The sequence below is a fragment of the Typopeltis vanoorti genome, chromosome 12 (assembly GCF_054136105.1).
Source record: "Typopeltis vanoorti isolate ZY-2024b chromosome 12, IOZ_Tvanoo_1.0, whole genome shotgun sequence".
Taxonomy (NCBI): Eukaryota; Metazoa; Arthropoda; class Arachnida; order Uropygi; family Thelyphonidae; genus Typopeltis; species Typopeltis vanoorti.
The window spans coordinates 41339429-41358090 of NC_143560.1; the positions used below are offsets into that span (position 1 = coordinate 41339429).

Below are 18662 nucleotides of genomic sequence, written 5' to 3' on the forward strand. Positions count from 1 at the left end.
ATTAGTTAATTATTGATTGTATACAGATTTGTAGAAATCTCAGGGGACCCTGTAACCCCTAGAGAGCACGTCCCCTGGGTGGCAGATAGGGGAGCCGCCCACCATGTGTGTGTGTGTACATGCGCGTGCGTGTGTGTATGTATGTATATATATATATATATATATATATATATATATGGTGGGGTGGTCCGAATATACTGAATAAGGACTCGTGGACCAACAGGGCCATAAGGGGCAATCATCTTGATTGTAAGGGAAGCGGCACTCCCATGGACCCCTAGCTGGATCTATCCTCTCCTTCTTCTACTTTGAGGAAGATCCACTTATTTTAATCTTTCCTATAAGACCTTATCAGCCAACTCTTCTTACTTTATGACCCTTATGCTATTAGAGTACTCGAGGGCCATGGGGTCTTTTCATTTCTGGCCTTACAACTATGCCCTCTCTATAAACCTTACTATATTTCTTCTATAATCTACTCTTTCCCCTTCAATATACCCTATTCCTCCTATGGGTTTAAATTCGGAAGAAGGCTAGTTCAGAAGCCTTAAGGTAGCAACCCTACCACTGAATTATTCCATCGTCAGGCTAGTCCCCTGACATGGAGAACATAATTCTACTTGTAAGCTGACAGAAAAAGATTAAAGTTTAATTATAACGATAAAATATTCTGGTTGACATTGAAGTATCTTCACCCATTTCTCAGCGTCCTATAATCATTTGAGATCATTGTGAGGTAATCCTTAATAAAAACTATAGATATTATACGTGTGCAAATATTATTATGCGAAAAATTTTCATGCAGCCTGAAAAAGAAAGCATGGGCTTAACTTAGCTATAGATCATTGTCGCATTCGAAGACCTCCTCTTACAAATTTCATAAGAGTTGGAAATATTTTCTTTCCATAGGTATTATTTTTGAGAAATTTCAATGTTACTCTTTTACATAAATATTAATTAAAAAATAGGCAAAAATAGCCATAAAATTAATACCGTTTTCTTTGCTTTTCTTCTTCTTCTTCTTCTCGCCTTCTTTTGAGATCGCTTGCAGCACTGCCTTCGATTCTATCTGGATCTCTGAAACATACTCAGATCTACTGCTTTACAGTTTAGAGGGAAGTAATAGGCAGTCCCTTGGGCTTACGGAGGGCGCACAGCTACGTTGATCTTGGACAAAAACTGTTGCATAGACAATAATACAGAGTATACCGGGGCATTGTCGCGGTGAAGACCAGTTCCACGTGTGTGCTACTTTTATGCCGGTTTTCGGCAAGCATCTTCCCTTAAACGCCTGACGACACTTAATTAGCAGTTGGTTAAGTTTTGCCTGCAGGAACGAATTACTGGATACTCCTTTACAGTCACAGAAAGCACTCATTACGATTTTGATATTTGACCACAGCTACCTAACTTTCTGTTGGCATAGTGATAACAGACTTTTTCTGAACAATGGTTACAATATTTCGCAGATTTCTGAAGCACTTTTTAGGAATTTGAAATAAAACTTGATCAGACTCTTTCTTTCACATCACTCATTTTCAAAAATCGCAGAGATTGTCAAAAAATGGTCACATTTAGTAAACAAACTCTGTGTGTGTGTGTGTGTGTGTGTGTGTGTGTGTGTGTGTGTGTGTGTGTGTGTGTGTGTGTGTGTGTGTGTGCGCGCGCGCGCAGTCTTTGAGGTCGTTGAGGATTTATTAAATGAGCAATACAACAACACCAATTGGCAGCAAGTCATACTGCAGTTACAGGGATACCAAATTGTTATATAGAATAGTATTATTTCTTCGTGGCACGATCAGACCACAATCTCGTAGGGTTTATGGATTCTAATACTGTCTCAATTCATTTTTCTGTTAATTTTTTTATAACGTCTAATTTCTTCTTTCTCTGTCCACATTAAAGGAATATCACATATTGCAATCTACTGAACTCGGAGAGTGCGTCATCTTGGGGTATTCTCTAACTTGAGCACAAATTTCAGTTTCACGTCAGAGAACCTACACATCAAAAGCAACGCTTCTTCCCCTACTTCTGGAGCTTTTAAATTCCCCAGGAGATTTTATAAATCCCTTTACAGTGAAGCAGATTTTGGATTCAACACTACTCGCATTGCGCACTCTAACTTTCTCTTTTCTTTATGAATGCTAATTCTTCTTAGAAAAGCTTAATTAAATATTCATTTTCGCCTTCCCAGCACTTAATTATTATTCCCACTGTGAAATTCAATATGATGGAGAAAGTGTACAGTGGTTTAAACAGGAACACATAACTGTGCATTTCTGCCGTAGTTGTGTATTACTCCCATCGATCTCTTATTCCGTGAACATGAAAAATTGTGATCAGGGGATCAAACATCATAAAGGAGAAAGATAATGAAGTCGCTGATTCTGTGATACCTTCATTAAGCTAAAGCCCAATGACATTATTCGTTAACTTAACTTTTTAAATAATTTGCTTGTGTAATTCAGAAACTTACGGAGTTTGTGCCCCTCAGTTCGACTTTATTTTTCTTGTCTCTACACTTGTAAAAGCGATTTAATAAAGAAATGTATTAAATGCTTGCTGTATATATAATAAAAATCAATAAATTCCTGATTGTGTCTCTGATATTTTATTTTTTTATTTATTTTTGTTGCAAATGTGAAGGAGTGTAAATTCGTTGCTTATTTAATTTTCTCACACCACTATAGTTTGCGGTGGGATAGATCCTCTGTTTTTTTTTATCTCCTATTAAAAAATCTCCGTTAAAGATATTATGGGTCCCGTTTTTATTAATATCTTATAAAATGCGTACATTAATCTACTTTCTACTAATTAAAAATAGCCACTAAGTTTAATTTGAGCATACTGGTCGTAATATGGAGGTGGAAGATTTTTCTTCTCCCAGAAATTTTTTTTTTTTTTTTTTGCTTTTTCCTTTCCACAAAACAGGCAAACTGGCCAAACGAACTCGCACAATTAACAGATATAATTGTGCTGCCTCACAGCCTTGGTTGCTTTGGCCATAATTCGAAACTAGTTATTCATTCTTACCAAAAAAACCTGATTTATTATTTTCACAATCGTAAATAAACGAAACTATCTTGAGATTATGTAGAAATCTTTAAATGTAACGTATAAAATATTTATGAGATAAAATTAATCAGATATATATCAGATAACAGTAAAATTGTTAATTTTGAACAGTAAATTTATTAAACAAAATAAATTTCAGTTTACGTTTATTTCAACATTGTAGTGGAAAACAGAAATTTTATCTTGCATATTATTATATTGACAAATAAAAGAACAGTGAACATTTTTCACTGAAAACTCATTAAAATACTCGAATTTCCAAAGAAAAATAAATAAATAAAATAAACTCATAAAAAGCTGAACTTATTTTACTGCCCATGTAAATCACTGCAAATTTTCAGTCTGATGTGATTAGAGTCTGTATGATTTATACGGCGGAATTCATTTTGTTCCTCTTAGCAACATTTTACTGTATCCTCAAAATCTGGATCACCGAATTGTGCAATTTTTTGATCATCTAACAAGTCTTAAGAAGGTTGCGCAATTATTGTCGTGGTGCCAATTAGCTTGGTTGCGAAGTCCACTGTTGAAATAAAACTAAAGGGAAATCAACTGATACTGTTATCAGACATGTTGCCTAATTGGAAGGCAGACCGAGGTTACCAGCAGATAAAAATAATTCGTAAAAGTTGCATCCTTTTGAACTTTGCTTAGGTCAAAAAAAAAAAAAAAAGGAAGCGTATTTAACTAAATTACTTTTTCAGTCATAAACATACCGAAGTCCTTTAAAATGGTCAAATTATTTCTCACTCTTTACAGAAGTTTTTAAACATATAAACAATTACAATTATTAAAAATATGCGTTTAAATTAAAAAAAAAAAAAGTATGTAGAGGCGAACATCTGGATCCGCCTACTGTACCAAAATTCAATCAGTGCCAATTTTCAACAATTTAAATGATAAAGATGATTTTATTTACAGTAATTTAAATTAGCGCAGAATTATGATTATTATAAACTGGGCACCCTGAAAAGCTCATTACTGGTCCTGCCTATGTTGGATCGTATGTTTCTGATTAGATGTACATTTATGCAGGCATTTCCTAGTTAAAAAAGCAAAAATAAAAATTGTAAAGTCATAGATGAGTAAAGTTATAAAAATAAAATGAGCGAATATCGTTATATATTTTCTTTTCTTTTTTTTTTTAGATTTTTAATAGGATTGACGAGCGCTTTAATAAGCCTTCTCATTAAATTTTTCACTGTGAAAAGACCTAAACACTAATTAATTTTATTTATTTTTTTAAAAGTTTAATTTGTTTTAAAAGGTAACTTTGTAATGCTACTCACCGAACAGGTCTATGATGTAATTAACTCAATTAACGATCTCTAGAGGCATCGTTGTTATGCTACATAACTTGCATGTTTTTGCGTATCGTGTGTTAGCGTGCCTAAATGCATTCTTTATCGTATGTTTACATAACGAGTCTGGTTTTACATCGCTGCTGAAAAGAAAATAACAAAAAAAAATCTTTAGAATGTTTACATTTTGTATAAACTGTCCCGGGCCCCTTTGGGTTGCTTACACTACGAATCAGTCCGGTGAAGGCGTTTCGCCAGAAATAGAGCACTTCTTTTGCTTTGAGTGGGAAGGAAGGGCGGAATTTTAGGCTGTAAACAGATAACCAATTCCCTCCCCCTTTTCCCTCCCCTCCCCTCCTCTTTTCCTTGGGTGTTTCATGTGAATCTGCCGAGGTCAGTTTTTCGCCCTTTTTACCCAGTTTCCTACAAGGCTGCTGACGTCACACGTCTCTTGGTTCTAGTATCTGAGTCATCGCGACTGTTCCGGGAAGCGAGTCAGTTTCTCTCCCCCGTGTCAATCCCCTTCTGTGCCGTCTCGCTCTCTCCCGCCGCCAGTTTGGAATGTCCCTATCTGAGATACCGGGTAGGGAACAAGTGCTCTTGATTTTGATTGGCTGACGTACTGTTGAGGTAAGACGCTGGCCTGGCGATTTGATTCTCGTTCAGCAGTTCGATGCAGCAGTCGGGAGTGAACCAACTGTGATTTTTTTTCATGTTTCTGTCACTACCGCTGCGGAATTACTTGTCGGAGATTTGTTCGACTGTTAGAATCGGGAGTAAAGTTTGGTTCTGTGTGCGGTGTTGTTCGCCGGACCTCGTCTTTTGCATAGTTTTGAGGATTTTGCGACCGTAGGATCTGTGATCAGTTATTGTGACTCGACGTCATCCATTGCTCTTGCTTACCCGTAGACGCCGTAGCAACAGGTCTCTGGCGAGAAGTAACTACAAGAGTCCCTGCTGCTGCTGCTGCCGCCGTGAGGTACGTGCGCCATTGATCGGAGTTGTTCACGTAGGGGCGACAGGTAGCCACCTGTTGCTTTAGATATCTCTAGGAGGCTTTTGTGAATTAGTAGCGCTCCAAGAGTAAGCTTGTCTCCTACACGTTGCGAGGTAAGTTCGTATACTCCATCATAATATTATAGCATGCACTGTTCAATGATAAAACGTCGATATTCGTTAGATCGACTTGTATCTTCCTTTGTTTTATACAGAGATAGAAGACATATAACGTTAGATCAGGCTTCTTGAAACCGCACTCCAGTCTCTAAAATATCCTGTGTGCAGCTGTTGCGTTTCTGAATTATTTTCAGCATTCACATCAACGTTTTTTCTTCTTTTTTTTTTTCTTACCGTGTAAAACAAACTTATTCATCATCATTTTAAAGCGATAAACCTTTTTGTGGCGATGGTAGAGATAAAAAGCTCTTTTGTTTCATTTTGAAATATAGCTGTGTCAGATTCAAGTAGAGGAGACGTGTTCTTATGCAGTTATCTTTCTAAAACAGGGTATGCGGATGAAAATTGCAGTGGTAGAAATGTCTTCTGACTTAGTTTTAACGATTTTTGCTTGAGAATGTGTGCTAGTTAAGTTCCTTAGTTTTTTCAGAGAAATTTGAGTAATTAAAATAAGTCAAAGAATAGTTTATTAACCACATACTCGATTATAAATTTTGCAGGCGTTCGTTAAGCAAGTTAGAGTTCATGCTTGCGGTGGGGGAATCTTATTTTTTAATACTGTTATGAAAATGCCATCATTGCCATTTTTTAATGAGCGAGTTTTTAAAATACTCGAGCAGTTAGTATCCATGGCCACAATTTGTAAACCGTACATAATATCTTATTGGGAATGTTTATGTAATTTTGCGCATCACTTCTTTCAGTAATATCGCAATAAATGCAGTATACCGTTTTGAGATCAATTTTAATCCACATATATATTCTTATAAATTGCAGTTTTTTTTATCGCAACCATTGTACAGACGAGTTTATTCGTGCCAGATATATAAACCTATTGTTAAAGTTGTAAAATTAAACTGAAATTCGAAGCACTACTTTCTAGCCACACTGTCGCCACTAGATTTCGCTTACTGAGATAAGTATAGTAGCGCGCGTTAGTTCTGTGAACTATTTCATTGAAGAAAAACCTACAATGTTTCAGAAAATAATAATATTCTGTCCATATAAACTTTGATTATTTTTTATTAGTCTCATGGTTCTAGATATTTTTAAGTACTCGCACTTTTACACACTTTTTTTATTTTTTTAATATCGTTGGTTATTCATTCTCAATTTCGCTTTAACTGGTATTGCTTTATGCATCCCATGTTACACTAATCAGTATTTTCCTGTGTTGAAACGAACATATTCCTAGTTCTATTCATCCATTATGAACATTAATTCTCTCTCCCAGCTCATTGTGCGCATGTGCCTTTTTATCATTCCACATCCGGTTAACTTGCAATTGCACTGATTCAACAAATGCAATGCATATAATCATAAATTACTAACCTCTTAGTTTTAACATCGCGGACTAAGTAATGTGGATTCGCACCTTTCCCCCCTTATTATAGCCTCGTACGTTTCGCAAGTGATACAATGGGCGACTTGCCAACATACTCGTATATTATATAAGCTTCATTCCTAAAAGACACTGAACTTTTCGTTTGTTGTCCTCCTTATCTACGTCCTTATTAAAATATTCAGAATATAGAATTTTTGTTATTTTACAGACCATACTCTACGCATGATGTTTTTTAATAGTAGGCTTGAGAGTTATTATTCAAAAAATAACGAATTTTCTGATTCTTTTTATAAATAATGAAAGCTTGTAAAATAGCGATATTTAAGCCTTGACAACAGGAAATTTTCTTTCGTGTGTTGAGATGATAAATACTCACTTGAGGTTACAACTGAAAGACTGTTGACACGAAACCCGAAAGGCACACGCATATCCTGAGTAGTTACTTCATTGTGGTTTCTAAGATATACTATCTCTTCGGTGTCGCAATATTTTGTTGAAACGTAGGTCCCGTTAACATGATTTAGTTCTTTAGTACACCGCTTCTATAGACTCCATTTCAAAGCAGTAACTAATCGAACTAGAATGCTCCAACATTTCTTCTAAAATGAATTAAAGACGTCCAGTGTGCGTTTAGTGGAATTACGCAGTCTTCCACAATGTACACTAGTCGTGTTTGTTTTTAATATCTAAGACTCGTTAAAATACTAAGTTATACAAAATTGTGGTAATTCCGATCATTGCAACAAAGTAACTTTTTGCAGTACCCATGTAATTAGATCGCATTAATGAAATGTGCTTTTTCCTGACGTATATTGACTTAGGATGCTGTGCAGTATTATTTGTCATCCGTTTCATCTAACAAGAGAAATATGTAATTGTTGTATAGAACCATAGAATTATTGTATAATTACCAATGCGCTTGGATACTTACTAAACTAGTTATTAGTCATTTGCATCATTCATTGGCTTGAGAATTTAAAAGGTTACTGTGCTACTGCTACGTCCCACAGTGTATGGACACTCAAGGTCTTTTGCTAACAAGGTGACGTGTCTTCTAGATACTGTCCTTGGAACCATTTCATCTGAAAATGGTGACATTAAGATTGTCTATCAGTCAAGTGCATATTCCAATCGTTTACTTATTCTCAGTCAAAATAAAAATAAAAAATAATAATAGAACAAGTGCACACGTTTCTTCTTCCAAATCGTAGCCAATTAACTACAGCATGGAGAATAAAATGTGGACAAAAAAAAAAAGTTCCAGATGAGAAGCAATCCTGTTAATTACTTGTTCTGGAATACATGACAAGCAGCCATACTGCTGCAACGGATTGTTAAAGAAAATGTGTAAAATGTCCTTTTTTCTTTTAAGAAAATGACTAATGGTTTATTTCCCCTTGTGGTATTAATTTTTATGCAGCACTAAACGGCATTCCTACATTTCCCTTTTTTTATGAACTCTTGAAGACCGAACAGCGTTAATTTTCAACTCTTTTGACTGTTAAGAAGTATTTCTTAATTTTGAGACCCTGTTATGCTAAAACCTCAGGCTGCACTACCTGTTGATTTAAGTTTTTAATTTTGGAAGAAAAATATTTATAATACTTCACCTTAATTTTTTTTTTATTTTTTTTAAGTGTAGACTGAGAGATAGAAGCCATGGTTTTAGAACTATTCCCAAAATATATAATATGAATATTGTCTATTGTTTATTTATTCATAAGAAAGTTAATAAAAAAACTTTGTAAATAAAAGCATCCTATATAAGGCATATTTTTGTATCTTATTGAGAAAATAATATATAATTTTTTTTCTTGCATTCACATTTGCCCAATGTACAGTCCTCATGAAGTCATATTTTGATAAACGTATGCATTACATTTATTCAATTTTTAATTTTCCGCTCAGTACACAAATTAGTTTCAGCTTTGCATTTCTCATCAACTTTTATTACCTTTCTCTTTCGTTTCGTGTTTTTTTTTTTTTTTTTTTTTTTTTTTTCCCATCATAGTTTTCATTTAATTTTTAGATCTTAAGTTTTTCTTTTAAAATTAATAAAAAAAACTCGGTGTCTTTTTATTCTTTTGATTAAAACGTGTAAAACATATTTGGCATTTTTGAAATAGGATGAACTTCTTGAATAGCTTTTATATTTGAATCGTTATAGTGATGAATAGAGACTAGAAGTAATAATGATGAGTGTGGATTGAAGTTGGTTACAGCTTCGTAGTTGCGCCTCGATCCAAAAATCTCGTTTCTTAACACTTTTAGATTTCCTAATATTTTGTTTAAATAAAAGTAAGTACAGTAAAAAATGATTGAAAAATTTTCCACCATTTAAATATCCCCTTTTTCATTCAGTCCCAAAAGATATTGTGTACTTGACAAACTACTGTAACGCAATCCTAGTTAAGTTATATCAGGCCATCACTAACATAATAATGAAAATTAACAAAATCATAATAAAATAATATTCTCACAGTATTCTTCCACGTAATTGTTTTTATTAAACTAATTTCACTGTTCCGTCAATTACATTGACAACTAATATAAGAAATCACATACATGAAACTAAAGAAACGTATCAGTGTATACAATATTACATTCTTGTACTTATGTAGTTTTAACGTATGCAATATCTTATATTCAGTTGGCATTTGTAACAGAATCATTGCAGATCTAATATGAATAGTTTATATAGAATATCTTGCAGACATTCCATCGTGAACGATTTTAAAATTCTAATCGCACTGCTAAAACTCCGTTGTTAACAGCAATTTATTACTAACGTCAGACTAGTTGTTTAAAGAATTAACACAGTGACTAGTGTTGTTAATATGCATAAAAAATAACAATTACGTTATCTATCCCGCCTTCCATCCTATTGCAAAATATTTTATCAATTGACATTTTGTAGTCAATCTAGTGGCTTTCTGTTTAGCAGCGATTAGATTGCTGGTGTTGTCTCCTAGCAAAAGGTTATGGGATGTGCAAATATAACAAAACTCAATGACAAAAAAAAGTTTCAGTTTTGTTCATAATTACTATTTATTGCGTCATGAAAGATTTTTGCCTAATTCCTGCTAGAAAATCGGTGTATGCTTTTTCCCCCTTAAATCAGTATCAAACTTGAAATGAAACTAACGAATAAAGACAGTTTGTATCCTAATTCTGCAGTCCATCTCATCTCCCAATAAGCTCTGAGATTCAGGTCGGAGCTATGTGACGCATCCGAAATGTTGCAGTATTATTTTCTCTTTGAATAGTTATTGTGTGACATGGAGCGTTATGTTGGAAAGTGTAAAGACCAGTGGCATGAAATTACCACCGTATCACACGCACAATTGTCCAGGACATCAGTGTATAACGTAGAAGTCGATTCTTGCTCTGCGAGCTGTGTACTTAATCCATACCAAGAAAAGCAATCTTACTTCATTACATTGCCGTCTCCAGACTTCATCACTGGGACAACACGCTCAAGTGAAAAGCATTCTCTATACATCTTTCTTATTCAACCGGTCCATTGGAAGAGCATGTAGCATGACTTTTCGTTCCACAGGACCGATTCCCCATTGATCTGTGGTTCTTTGTGCTTTGGTCCATGCTAGTCGACGATGTATATGAATTTTTTTTTAAAAGTTGTTTAGCAGACTTATTGGCTGCAGTTCTTCCGTGACAACTCATACCAAGATGCGCTCTATGGTATTGTTTCTTCAACTGTGTTCCGTGGAATCCAGGTTGCGCGAAAACTTGTAGAGGTTCCCCAGAGACGTTTATAACTTGTATTGCATGCGGTTTCTGGAGGTGGTGGGGAGGGAACTTTCAAGGGAATGGAGAAAAAATACTATTTTTTTTTATAATCAAATTTAACTTATTTCCAAAACAGTTAAGTTACTTTATTTGTATTGTCATATTTCTTTTAAAATATTTTGCAGTGTCATGATTAGTTTTCAATATATATATATATATATATATATATATATATATAATTTTTTTTTTTTTTTAAATGTAGGGGTTCCACATTAAAAAAAAAAAAAAAAAGTGAACGGTTCCGCAGCCTCAAACATTTTAAGAAACATTGCTCTGTGGTAACACTTGTGGATTGGTTATTCTTTTCCAGTTCCCTAGATTTATGATGAGATGAGGTACTAGACTTCAAGGAGCGTTGTCTCTCTTCAGTTAATATTTTAGTCCTGTGCGATCATACCATGTACTCGGTATCATTTACGGACTTTCATTTCAGTATGTCTCTGACTGTGGACCTGGAATGTTCTCAAATAGCACTTGCCAATTTTCTCAGAAATTTTATGTTTCTCTTGAAAACCGTTTTTGATTATTTCCTTGTATCTATCTCATTTCTTTATAAAATTATCTTCTAGTGAACCGCTTATTTCTTTTTTTTATAAGCCACAAAATTTGCATGTTGTTCAGTCACACCCATTTTCTTAGCGAAAGAATGCTCCATAGCTTTTGCTAAGATAGTATACGAATAACTTGAGAACAATTTCACGGTAACTCTGTGGAGATCGTGAATTTTGGATAAAACTGCCGTTTATGGTTTTTTATTGGATATGCGTAATTCGATCTCTGAACTCTGGTGGGCTACTGTTAAAGCAACTTAATACTAGTTCATTTTTGTAGGATTAAACTAATTAACGGCTGATACATACCACACTCATGACCTCAGCACTTGGGATTAACCTCCGGTGTTTGTCTGCTGATACTTAACTGAAACTTTTTCGTGAAAACCACAGCTGGTAATGATGCGTGTGTTCCTTAATTTTAATATTGGGGGGGGGGGAGTCCATGCTATTTTTAACGGTTAACTTTTTTTTTTTTTTTTCGTAGTTGAAAAATCGATGCTTATTTGCATGTTTCGAAGCCCCATCTAGAACAAGGAACCTTTTACTCTGTCTTATATGGATTCTTCTAGGAAACTGCAGTTTTTTATCCTGCATTTTAAACTGGCCACAAGAACACTCGCAATATAATAGCATTAATTGCTTTGGCAATGCTTCAAAATAACCCAATCCGACGAAGCTTTAATATTCATGTACGTGAGAATCTTGTTAAGGTTATAGAACATTTTCTAGGACTTTCAGTTGGTGGGTAAACTGGTGCCCGTCGTTGTCAGGATTTTTTTTTTTTTTTTTTTCCACATCCCGAACTGACGATTTTACGCTCGCAAATCGTTCTGAGAATACAAATTTCATTGACGTAGAAACACCCCCCCCCTTCTTTTTTCACGGCTTATTCTAAATAACGGAAACCTCGTTGTTTAACCTGTAATCAGGTGTCCTGTTCTAACTAAACCCCCCCCTGGTTTTCAGGCTAGTGCTGTATAACTGATATATATTAAAAAAAAAATACATACGTATACAGCCATAATCGCATCCATGTTTTTGACATGAATATACACTAGTAAAGCTAAACTACCAGCAGTGAGCGTTTAAATTTTCACTCTTATAGTTCAAAAACTAATTTTGATTTTTTCCCCACTTTTCGAATTTTAAAACATGAATTCAAAGTATAGATTGACATATTTTCGAAACCCCGATCTAGAGAGCAAATATGGAACTTTTTTTTTTCCAAACCACTTCAGGCCTCCAATAAGCTGTGTGATGGTCTATCATTTAGTGAATTAAATTCATCTCTCGCCCAAAGATAAACATCCATGCCCGCGGAGGAATGTTGTATTTTAATATACTAAATGGTTTTTTATTTTCGGCTTTCCCTCCTTTATTCTTGCTGATGATGATGGATGATTATGATCGCCTGTCGCAAGGAAATAAACATATGTTTATTTCCTTGCGAACAAATACTCCCTATAATTGCCGAGAAAGATGTGAATTAAAACTTTGTGCAGTAGAAATGCTTTTTTTTTTTTAATTATAAAACCTCTGTGTTACAATAGTACCTGTACATAATGTTTTTAATTTATCCCTCAGTCGCAAGCATAAGGTAATCTTCCCACAAAATCGGATATGTGGCTCTTGATGTAGCCACATCCTACCATTTAGTTAATCACATCTGACGTCAGCGGACGCATTATGGTTACTTCTGTACCTCATATGGTTTTGGGAGTGAAGCTTTTTGCTAGAAGTGGTAGGATCGCATATGCTCTCTCCAAATAGTTAGGATAATCACAAACATCCATAGTGGGATTCGAACCTTAGCCTCTTAGCTAGAGAACGGATACGCTAACCAGGTCAGCTACCATGACCGCAACAAGCAAATATTGAATCCACGGTGGTGGGTTAGGTAAAATTAAAACACGATTGTCTGGGAAGAAAAGGAGAACAAGAAAAAGCCAGCAACATATTCCTTGATAAAGCAAAACTGTATTTCTTGTGATTAATTTAGATCATTTTTTTTTGGCAGTAAATAATACAGCATAGAACCAAATTTTTGCGTGTATTGTTTAATTATATTTATAGATGACTCTATATCAAAATGTATAACCTCAAAAGACCTTGTGATTACAATAATACATGTATGGACTAATTATTTTCACCTGGTGTCATACATGAACATCATTAACCTCATTTTATACACCTTCCAATGGCTGATTAATAGCCATGTGTGGATAGAACATATCTGCAAAACTTATTAATTATATGAAGAGCCAAAGGCTTCAATTCGGCGACATAGACTTATTTAAGTTAAGGGATATTACATCCCATATTGTTTCATAGCCGAATAAGAAACTCAAAGAGTTTCATGCCGAATATAGTAAATATATAAAGTTCGGCGAGTCCAAGCGTAAGCAAATACCTGGATAGTGTTTCAACTGACCCTTTAGGGAGTGCAACACTGAGGCAACTCATGGTAAGGGTGGAGCAAGCTCCGATCACTATTCTTGATATTTCCCCATAATGTGAAACCCAGCTCCATTCACATTATGGGGAAATATCAAGAATAGTGATCGGAGCTTGCTCCACCCTTACCATGAGTTGCCTCAGTGTTGCACTCCCTAAAGGGTCAGTTGAAACACTATCCAGGTATTTGCTTACGCTTGGACTCGCCGAACTTTATATATTTACTATATTCGGCATGAAACTCTTTGAGTTTCTTATTCGGCTATGAAACAATATGGGATGTTAATATCCCTTAACTTAAATATATCTGCAAAACGTTTTTTTTTTTTTTTTAAATATGGTTCAAATGGCATATGTAGATATGTCGCCGGTTTAGATGCGATGAAGGCTCTGCGGTGACGTGGGTTGAGAATTAAGGAAGAAATTACCTTTTTTTAAAATACATCTTGACAACTGCGCAATAACTTGCTGTAAGTGCAGTGTATGTGAAAAATGTTTGTAATTAGTACGAAAAGCCCTTTAAATTTTCGTTTTAATATTGTACGAAAATAAATCGTAAGTTTGATATAGCTATATCTTCAACATAAATATCCACTCTGAGGAGGCATAATAATACGTAGTTTGTTTAAAGACTGATACGCGTATGTTATTCTTCCAAATTTAAAAAAAAAAAACAAAAAAACTCCATATTCTTCCCTAAAGAAAGCATTTATTTTATTATTAAATCAAAAATCACTAAATATTTTATACAAAAAATATATAAAAACATGGAAAAGCAAATGCATTACTAGTAGGATTCCAGATGCACGATTAAAAACTGTTTCAATAGTCAACATGCACTTTAAATTACAGCGTGGCCGATTTTTATTTGAGAAGGAGTAGTCGAAGATCTAATATCCTTAAGACGTATGTCATATCTCCATTACAGACTAGACTGTACTACAAGAGTAGAAATTTGAAGAGGAGACACGATGTCGAAGGCCATTTCCTGTTCAGACTCCTTTTAAAGGGTGGATCGTAAGTACTCTACATACTGATCACTACAGTTATTATAGGAAATCACTAATTTTTCTTTGTGAAAATCATTTAACTGTCCATTATGAATTGCCATAGAATTATGCTTTAAGAAGGAGAACAGAGGTCAAGATCTTTTATCTCCAACAATAGTTGATACAAAATGATTTTAATGAATAGTTATTTTTCCAATCAAATATAGTTCTTCAGTAATCCAGAGGTGCTGCTTGTTAGTTATCGTCCTACTTTTTTTTTTCCCTACTAGTTCATTGCTAGTTTCTAATACGTTCATTAGTTGTAATTAAATTACTTTTAAAAATACAAATATCATACTGCGCTGCTAGCACAATCCCGAAGTCATTGCGTAGGATATTCGGTCACCTGCTTCAGTGCAAGCACCATCGATTTTAAAAGTAATCCAGCTATTTCCAACCAGCTCAGAGATATCCGTTTCAATTAGTAATAATAACATGTTGATGACTGTCATTAACACGAATAGTTTCAAAACCAATAAATAGTGCAGAAATGTTTTTATTATTTTGTATCCTTTTTCTTTTGTAAATTGCGCATCATTTTATGCTGCAGTATAATAGACTTTTTAAAAGCTTTAGTACAAGCAAAAGGTGTACGTTGTAGCAATAGTTTTTTTTGTTATTTTTGTAATACTTCTCGTATCGGTTATCTAAAGTATCTGCAATTCTGAGTAATGATTCATCTCAATAATAAATGCAATAATTTATTACTGAGATTCTTGTCTTGTTCCTATAATGCATTTTCTTGTCTGCCACAAACACACACTCTTGCGCGTTACATAGAATGCTTCACTGCCCTACCGAAACAGTACAATAATAACTTTCCACTAAAACTTAAGCCATCCAAACAATACATGTTTCTCGTACTTAGAAGAGAGGAGAATTAACAGTAGCGCTAATGTTTTAATTCAAAACTTGCTGCATACAAATATGGGGAACGATGTGTTTGCGTAAATTGCACAGTGTTAATTGAAAGGCATAGATTCACAAAGAAATAAGCAGTAATTTTGCTGATCGATATTTCTATTAAATCAAAGACCAGTGACCGTTTTGGACCAATGAGCTTAACAGTTGTGTATGGTCTGTATATTAGTTTTACTGCGTAACTAGTTACATAATTCTCACAGCAATGTTAGCGTGAAGGTCGTGACGACTTGTAGCCCTATAATGCCTCTTTAATTTTGTTCGTTTAACTTGCATTAAAAAAGTATCGAAATCTGACTGTCGAAGAGAACGTGACTGGCTTGTCATATGGAATATCCATCTCGCACAACTAACCTGGGAATTTTTGTTTTTTCTCCTCTCTCCTTCCTAGTATAGTCGTATTTACATATTATCACTATTTCCTCCAGCAAAATTTGCCACCGTACCTTACTTTGGAATTGTATTTCGTTCAAAGGTAATCACTATGCTATATTTACCGCCTATGTGAGCACAGCGACCGTTTCATCTGTGCGTTTTAGACTGTATATAAAGATAACGAATAGAGGTGACCCATTTCGAAATCGTTCCGCTGTGATGAACTGAGGTCTCTTACACTTAAGTAGAGTATAATCAGGTCGAGATGTCGGCATTATCAGTTGCACAATACTTATTTTGGTATTCCTGTGTTATTGTTCCTGTCTATCGTGATCTTGAAACCTATTGTTTAGATGTAATATTTTGAACGGTTTAACTGAAGTCAGTTTCTTTTATGAATGGAGAAAACTGGAGTGCTTACAAGCAATTGACTTAAAGGGTTGAACAGTTAGGTCAACAGCTATTGGACTTGTACCATATTTAAATATCCGACTTCCTTGTCCCAGTAAATGTAGAATTACGGTAATGCGATTCGGTCACCACTTGTTTAAAATTTTTGTTTTTAATAATTGTCATATGATATTTTTGTTCCAAATATGTATTTCTAGGTGTCATATTTCTTCGAATGCCATGCATGCATTTGCGAAATGTTTTCCAGCTGATAACCTCCGCATCTCTTTTTGTCAGAATCGTGTTTAAGTTCAACTGTTGCTGATTGCAGATTTTCAGTTCGCTTTCCAGGTGAGTTGTAAAATGTTCAACTGTATTTGACTACTAGGTGTGTGTGCGCGCATTGAGGGAGGAGGGCATTGAAGACAGGTAATTTTTTTCTCCTCTGATGAGAATAGTTAAGAAAAATGTAAGAGGTTCCGTTTTCTATTCCATGTCAGTTTCCTAAATTGCCTTCGTTGCACGGTAAGTCAAGTCATTATTCATTTCATAATGATTGATATGTAATTCAACTAGGACGCGGTATGTGAATGCAGTCAAGAAGATGACACAAAGGAAGACTTATAGGATGTCATATCTCGTAAACTCACCTCTCTTGATTAACTAACAACAAGAAGTCTAAATTAAGTGCATTAATAACCTTTAATTACTTAAAGGCTGCCACTGTTTCGGACGAACTTCATCGCTGGCGCTTCTACTTCCTTCCCGATGCATTTTATTGCTACCGTTTTCAGAAGACTAATCGTTAATCAATGTCCAACTACGTAGTTCCAATGCGTAACTATATTAGTTACGTCAGCCAAGTTTTACAAGACAGGCAATAATTCAATAAAGAAACAAGTTTCAAAATAATCAAGGAACTTCTTTTTGAGTTCAAGCCTGTTTATGAACGTGCATTTTGAAAAAAATGCATTACTGATTCACATTATCCACTTAAATACCACTACATTCGAATAATGCTCATATTCAGTCGTTAGATGTTTTTCCTCCTTGTTGCTGCTTAAATGTATGAAAGCCTCTTTTTGTAATATTGAGTAGTTGAAAATGCGGAAGTGGAAATGTTTATTTATGTACTGCATATGACTGTAGTTCTTTCTATTTTGATATTTACTACCTGGAGTTTGCTTATCTTGAAAAGAATTTCTCATAAAGGTGAAATTTACCTGTATGCATTGCTATTACTCAGTTTTATTGTCGTTTGAGCCACCTCTTTATTTACTTCTCCAAGCTGTCCATCAAAATTACAGTCAACGGAACTATATTACTACCTTTTATGTATTGTATCGCCATAATACACCTGCTAGTTGAGGAAAACGCGCAGCAGTGTTTCAGAGGTAATATATTTCATTAAACTGTGGACGCACTTTTCCTATAAAACTCGAAATGAAATAATGCTGAAAGCAGTGAGTGAGTAAGCTGATTCTGTGAATAAAATATTTTTTTTTTATTTTTTTAATGAGTTGGAATGATAACTCATAGACTTCGAGAACGCTGATTTCTAGTAATTCCATTTTTTATTGTAGCTACTTTCTCACTTTATTTTTAAATTCCTCAAGCTACTTGCGAAATGAAACTATCTGAGAAAATATACCTATTATAGGTTTATGTATTTAAAATTTTTATGGCTATTCCTTTTCTTCATCGTGGATAAATGATTACAGAGTGATCTTCAAACAAGCGAGAATGACTTTCAGATTCTCGGCACCAATACTTAAACAACTTATCTTATATTTATGGGCTCAAAAATACCTGAAATGGCTTAAAAAGTCTTTAAAATTTCATTTGAATACTGTAAGAAAAATATCCTCCCCTCATGGTTCTTCGCTAGAAGAGTGTAATAAAAGGAGGGAGGGAGGGGAGAGAGAGAGACGTCTGAATACTGGGAAATTGATGGTGAGCAGCATATGTACCTTACTGTTAACCTGTATCATTTGATGGGAAAAACAACATGAGATTGATACTCAACTTGCTTTCTAGACATTGCTTCTTGAATGCATTTTTTAATCTTAATTCTGATTTCACATGGTTACTAATTATATCTTTATCGCATATTTTACTTAAATTTATGCTTGAAGTTTTCTTTCTTTCTTTCTTTCCCCCCCCCCCCATCATTTTTAGAATCTTACATTCTTAAGAGCCCCTAAAGAAT

General features: G+C 34.6%; 1 protein-coding gene across 5 annotated transcripts in view; it reads left to right on the forward strand.

Moving 5' to 3' along the window:
* LOC150100731 (plexin-A2-like) overlaps positions 1 to 18662 on the forward strand; it is a 992258-nt gene that overhangs the window by 340389 nt on the left and 633207 nt on the right. Inside the window, exon 1 of one of the 5 annotated variants that reach the window (XM_090402047.1) lies at positions 4682 to 5489. The exons of the other annotated variants lie outside the window; for them this stretch is intronic. The gene's annotated coding sequence lies outside the window, so the exon portion shown is untranslated. Of the gene's footprint in view, positions 1 to 4681; positions 5490 to 18662 lie in introns of those variants that run through there. 5 annotated transcript variants of the gene reach the window in all.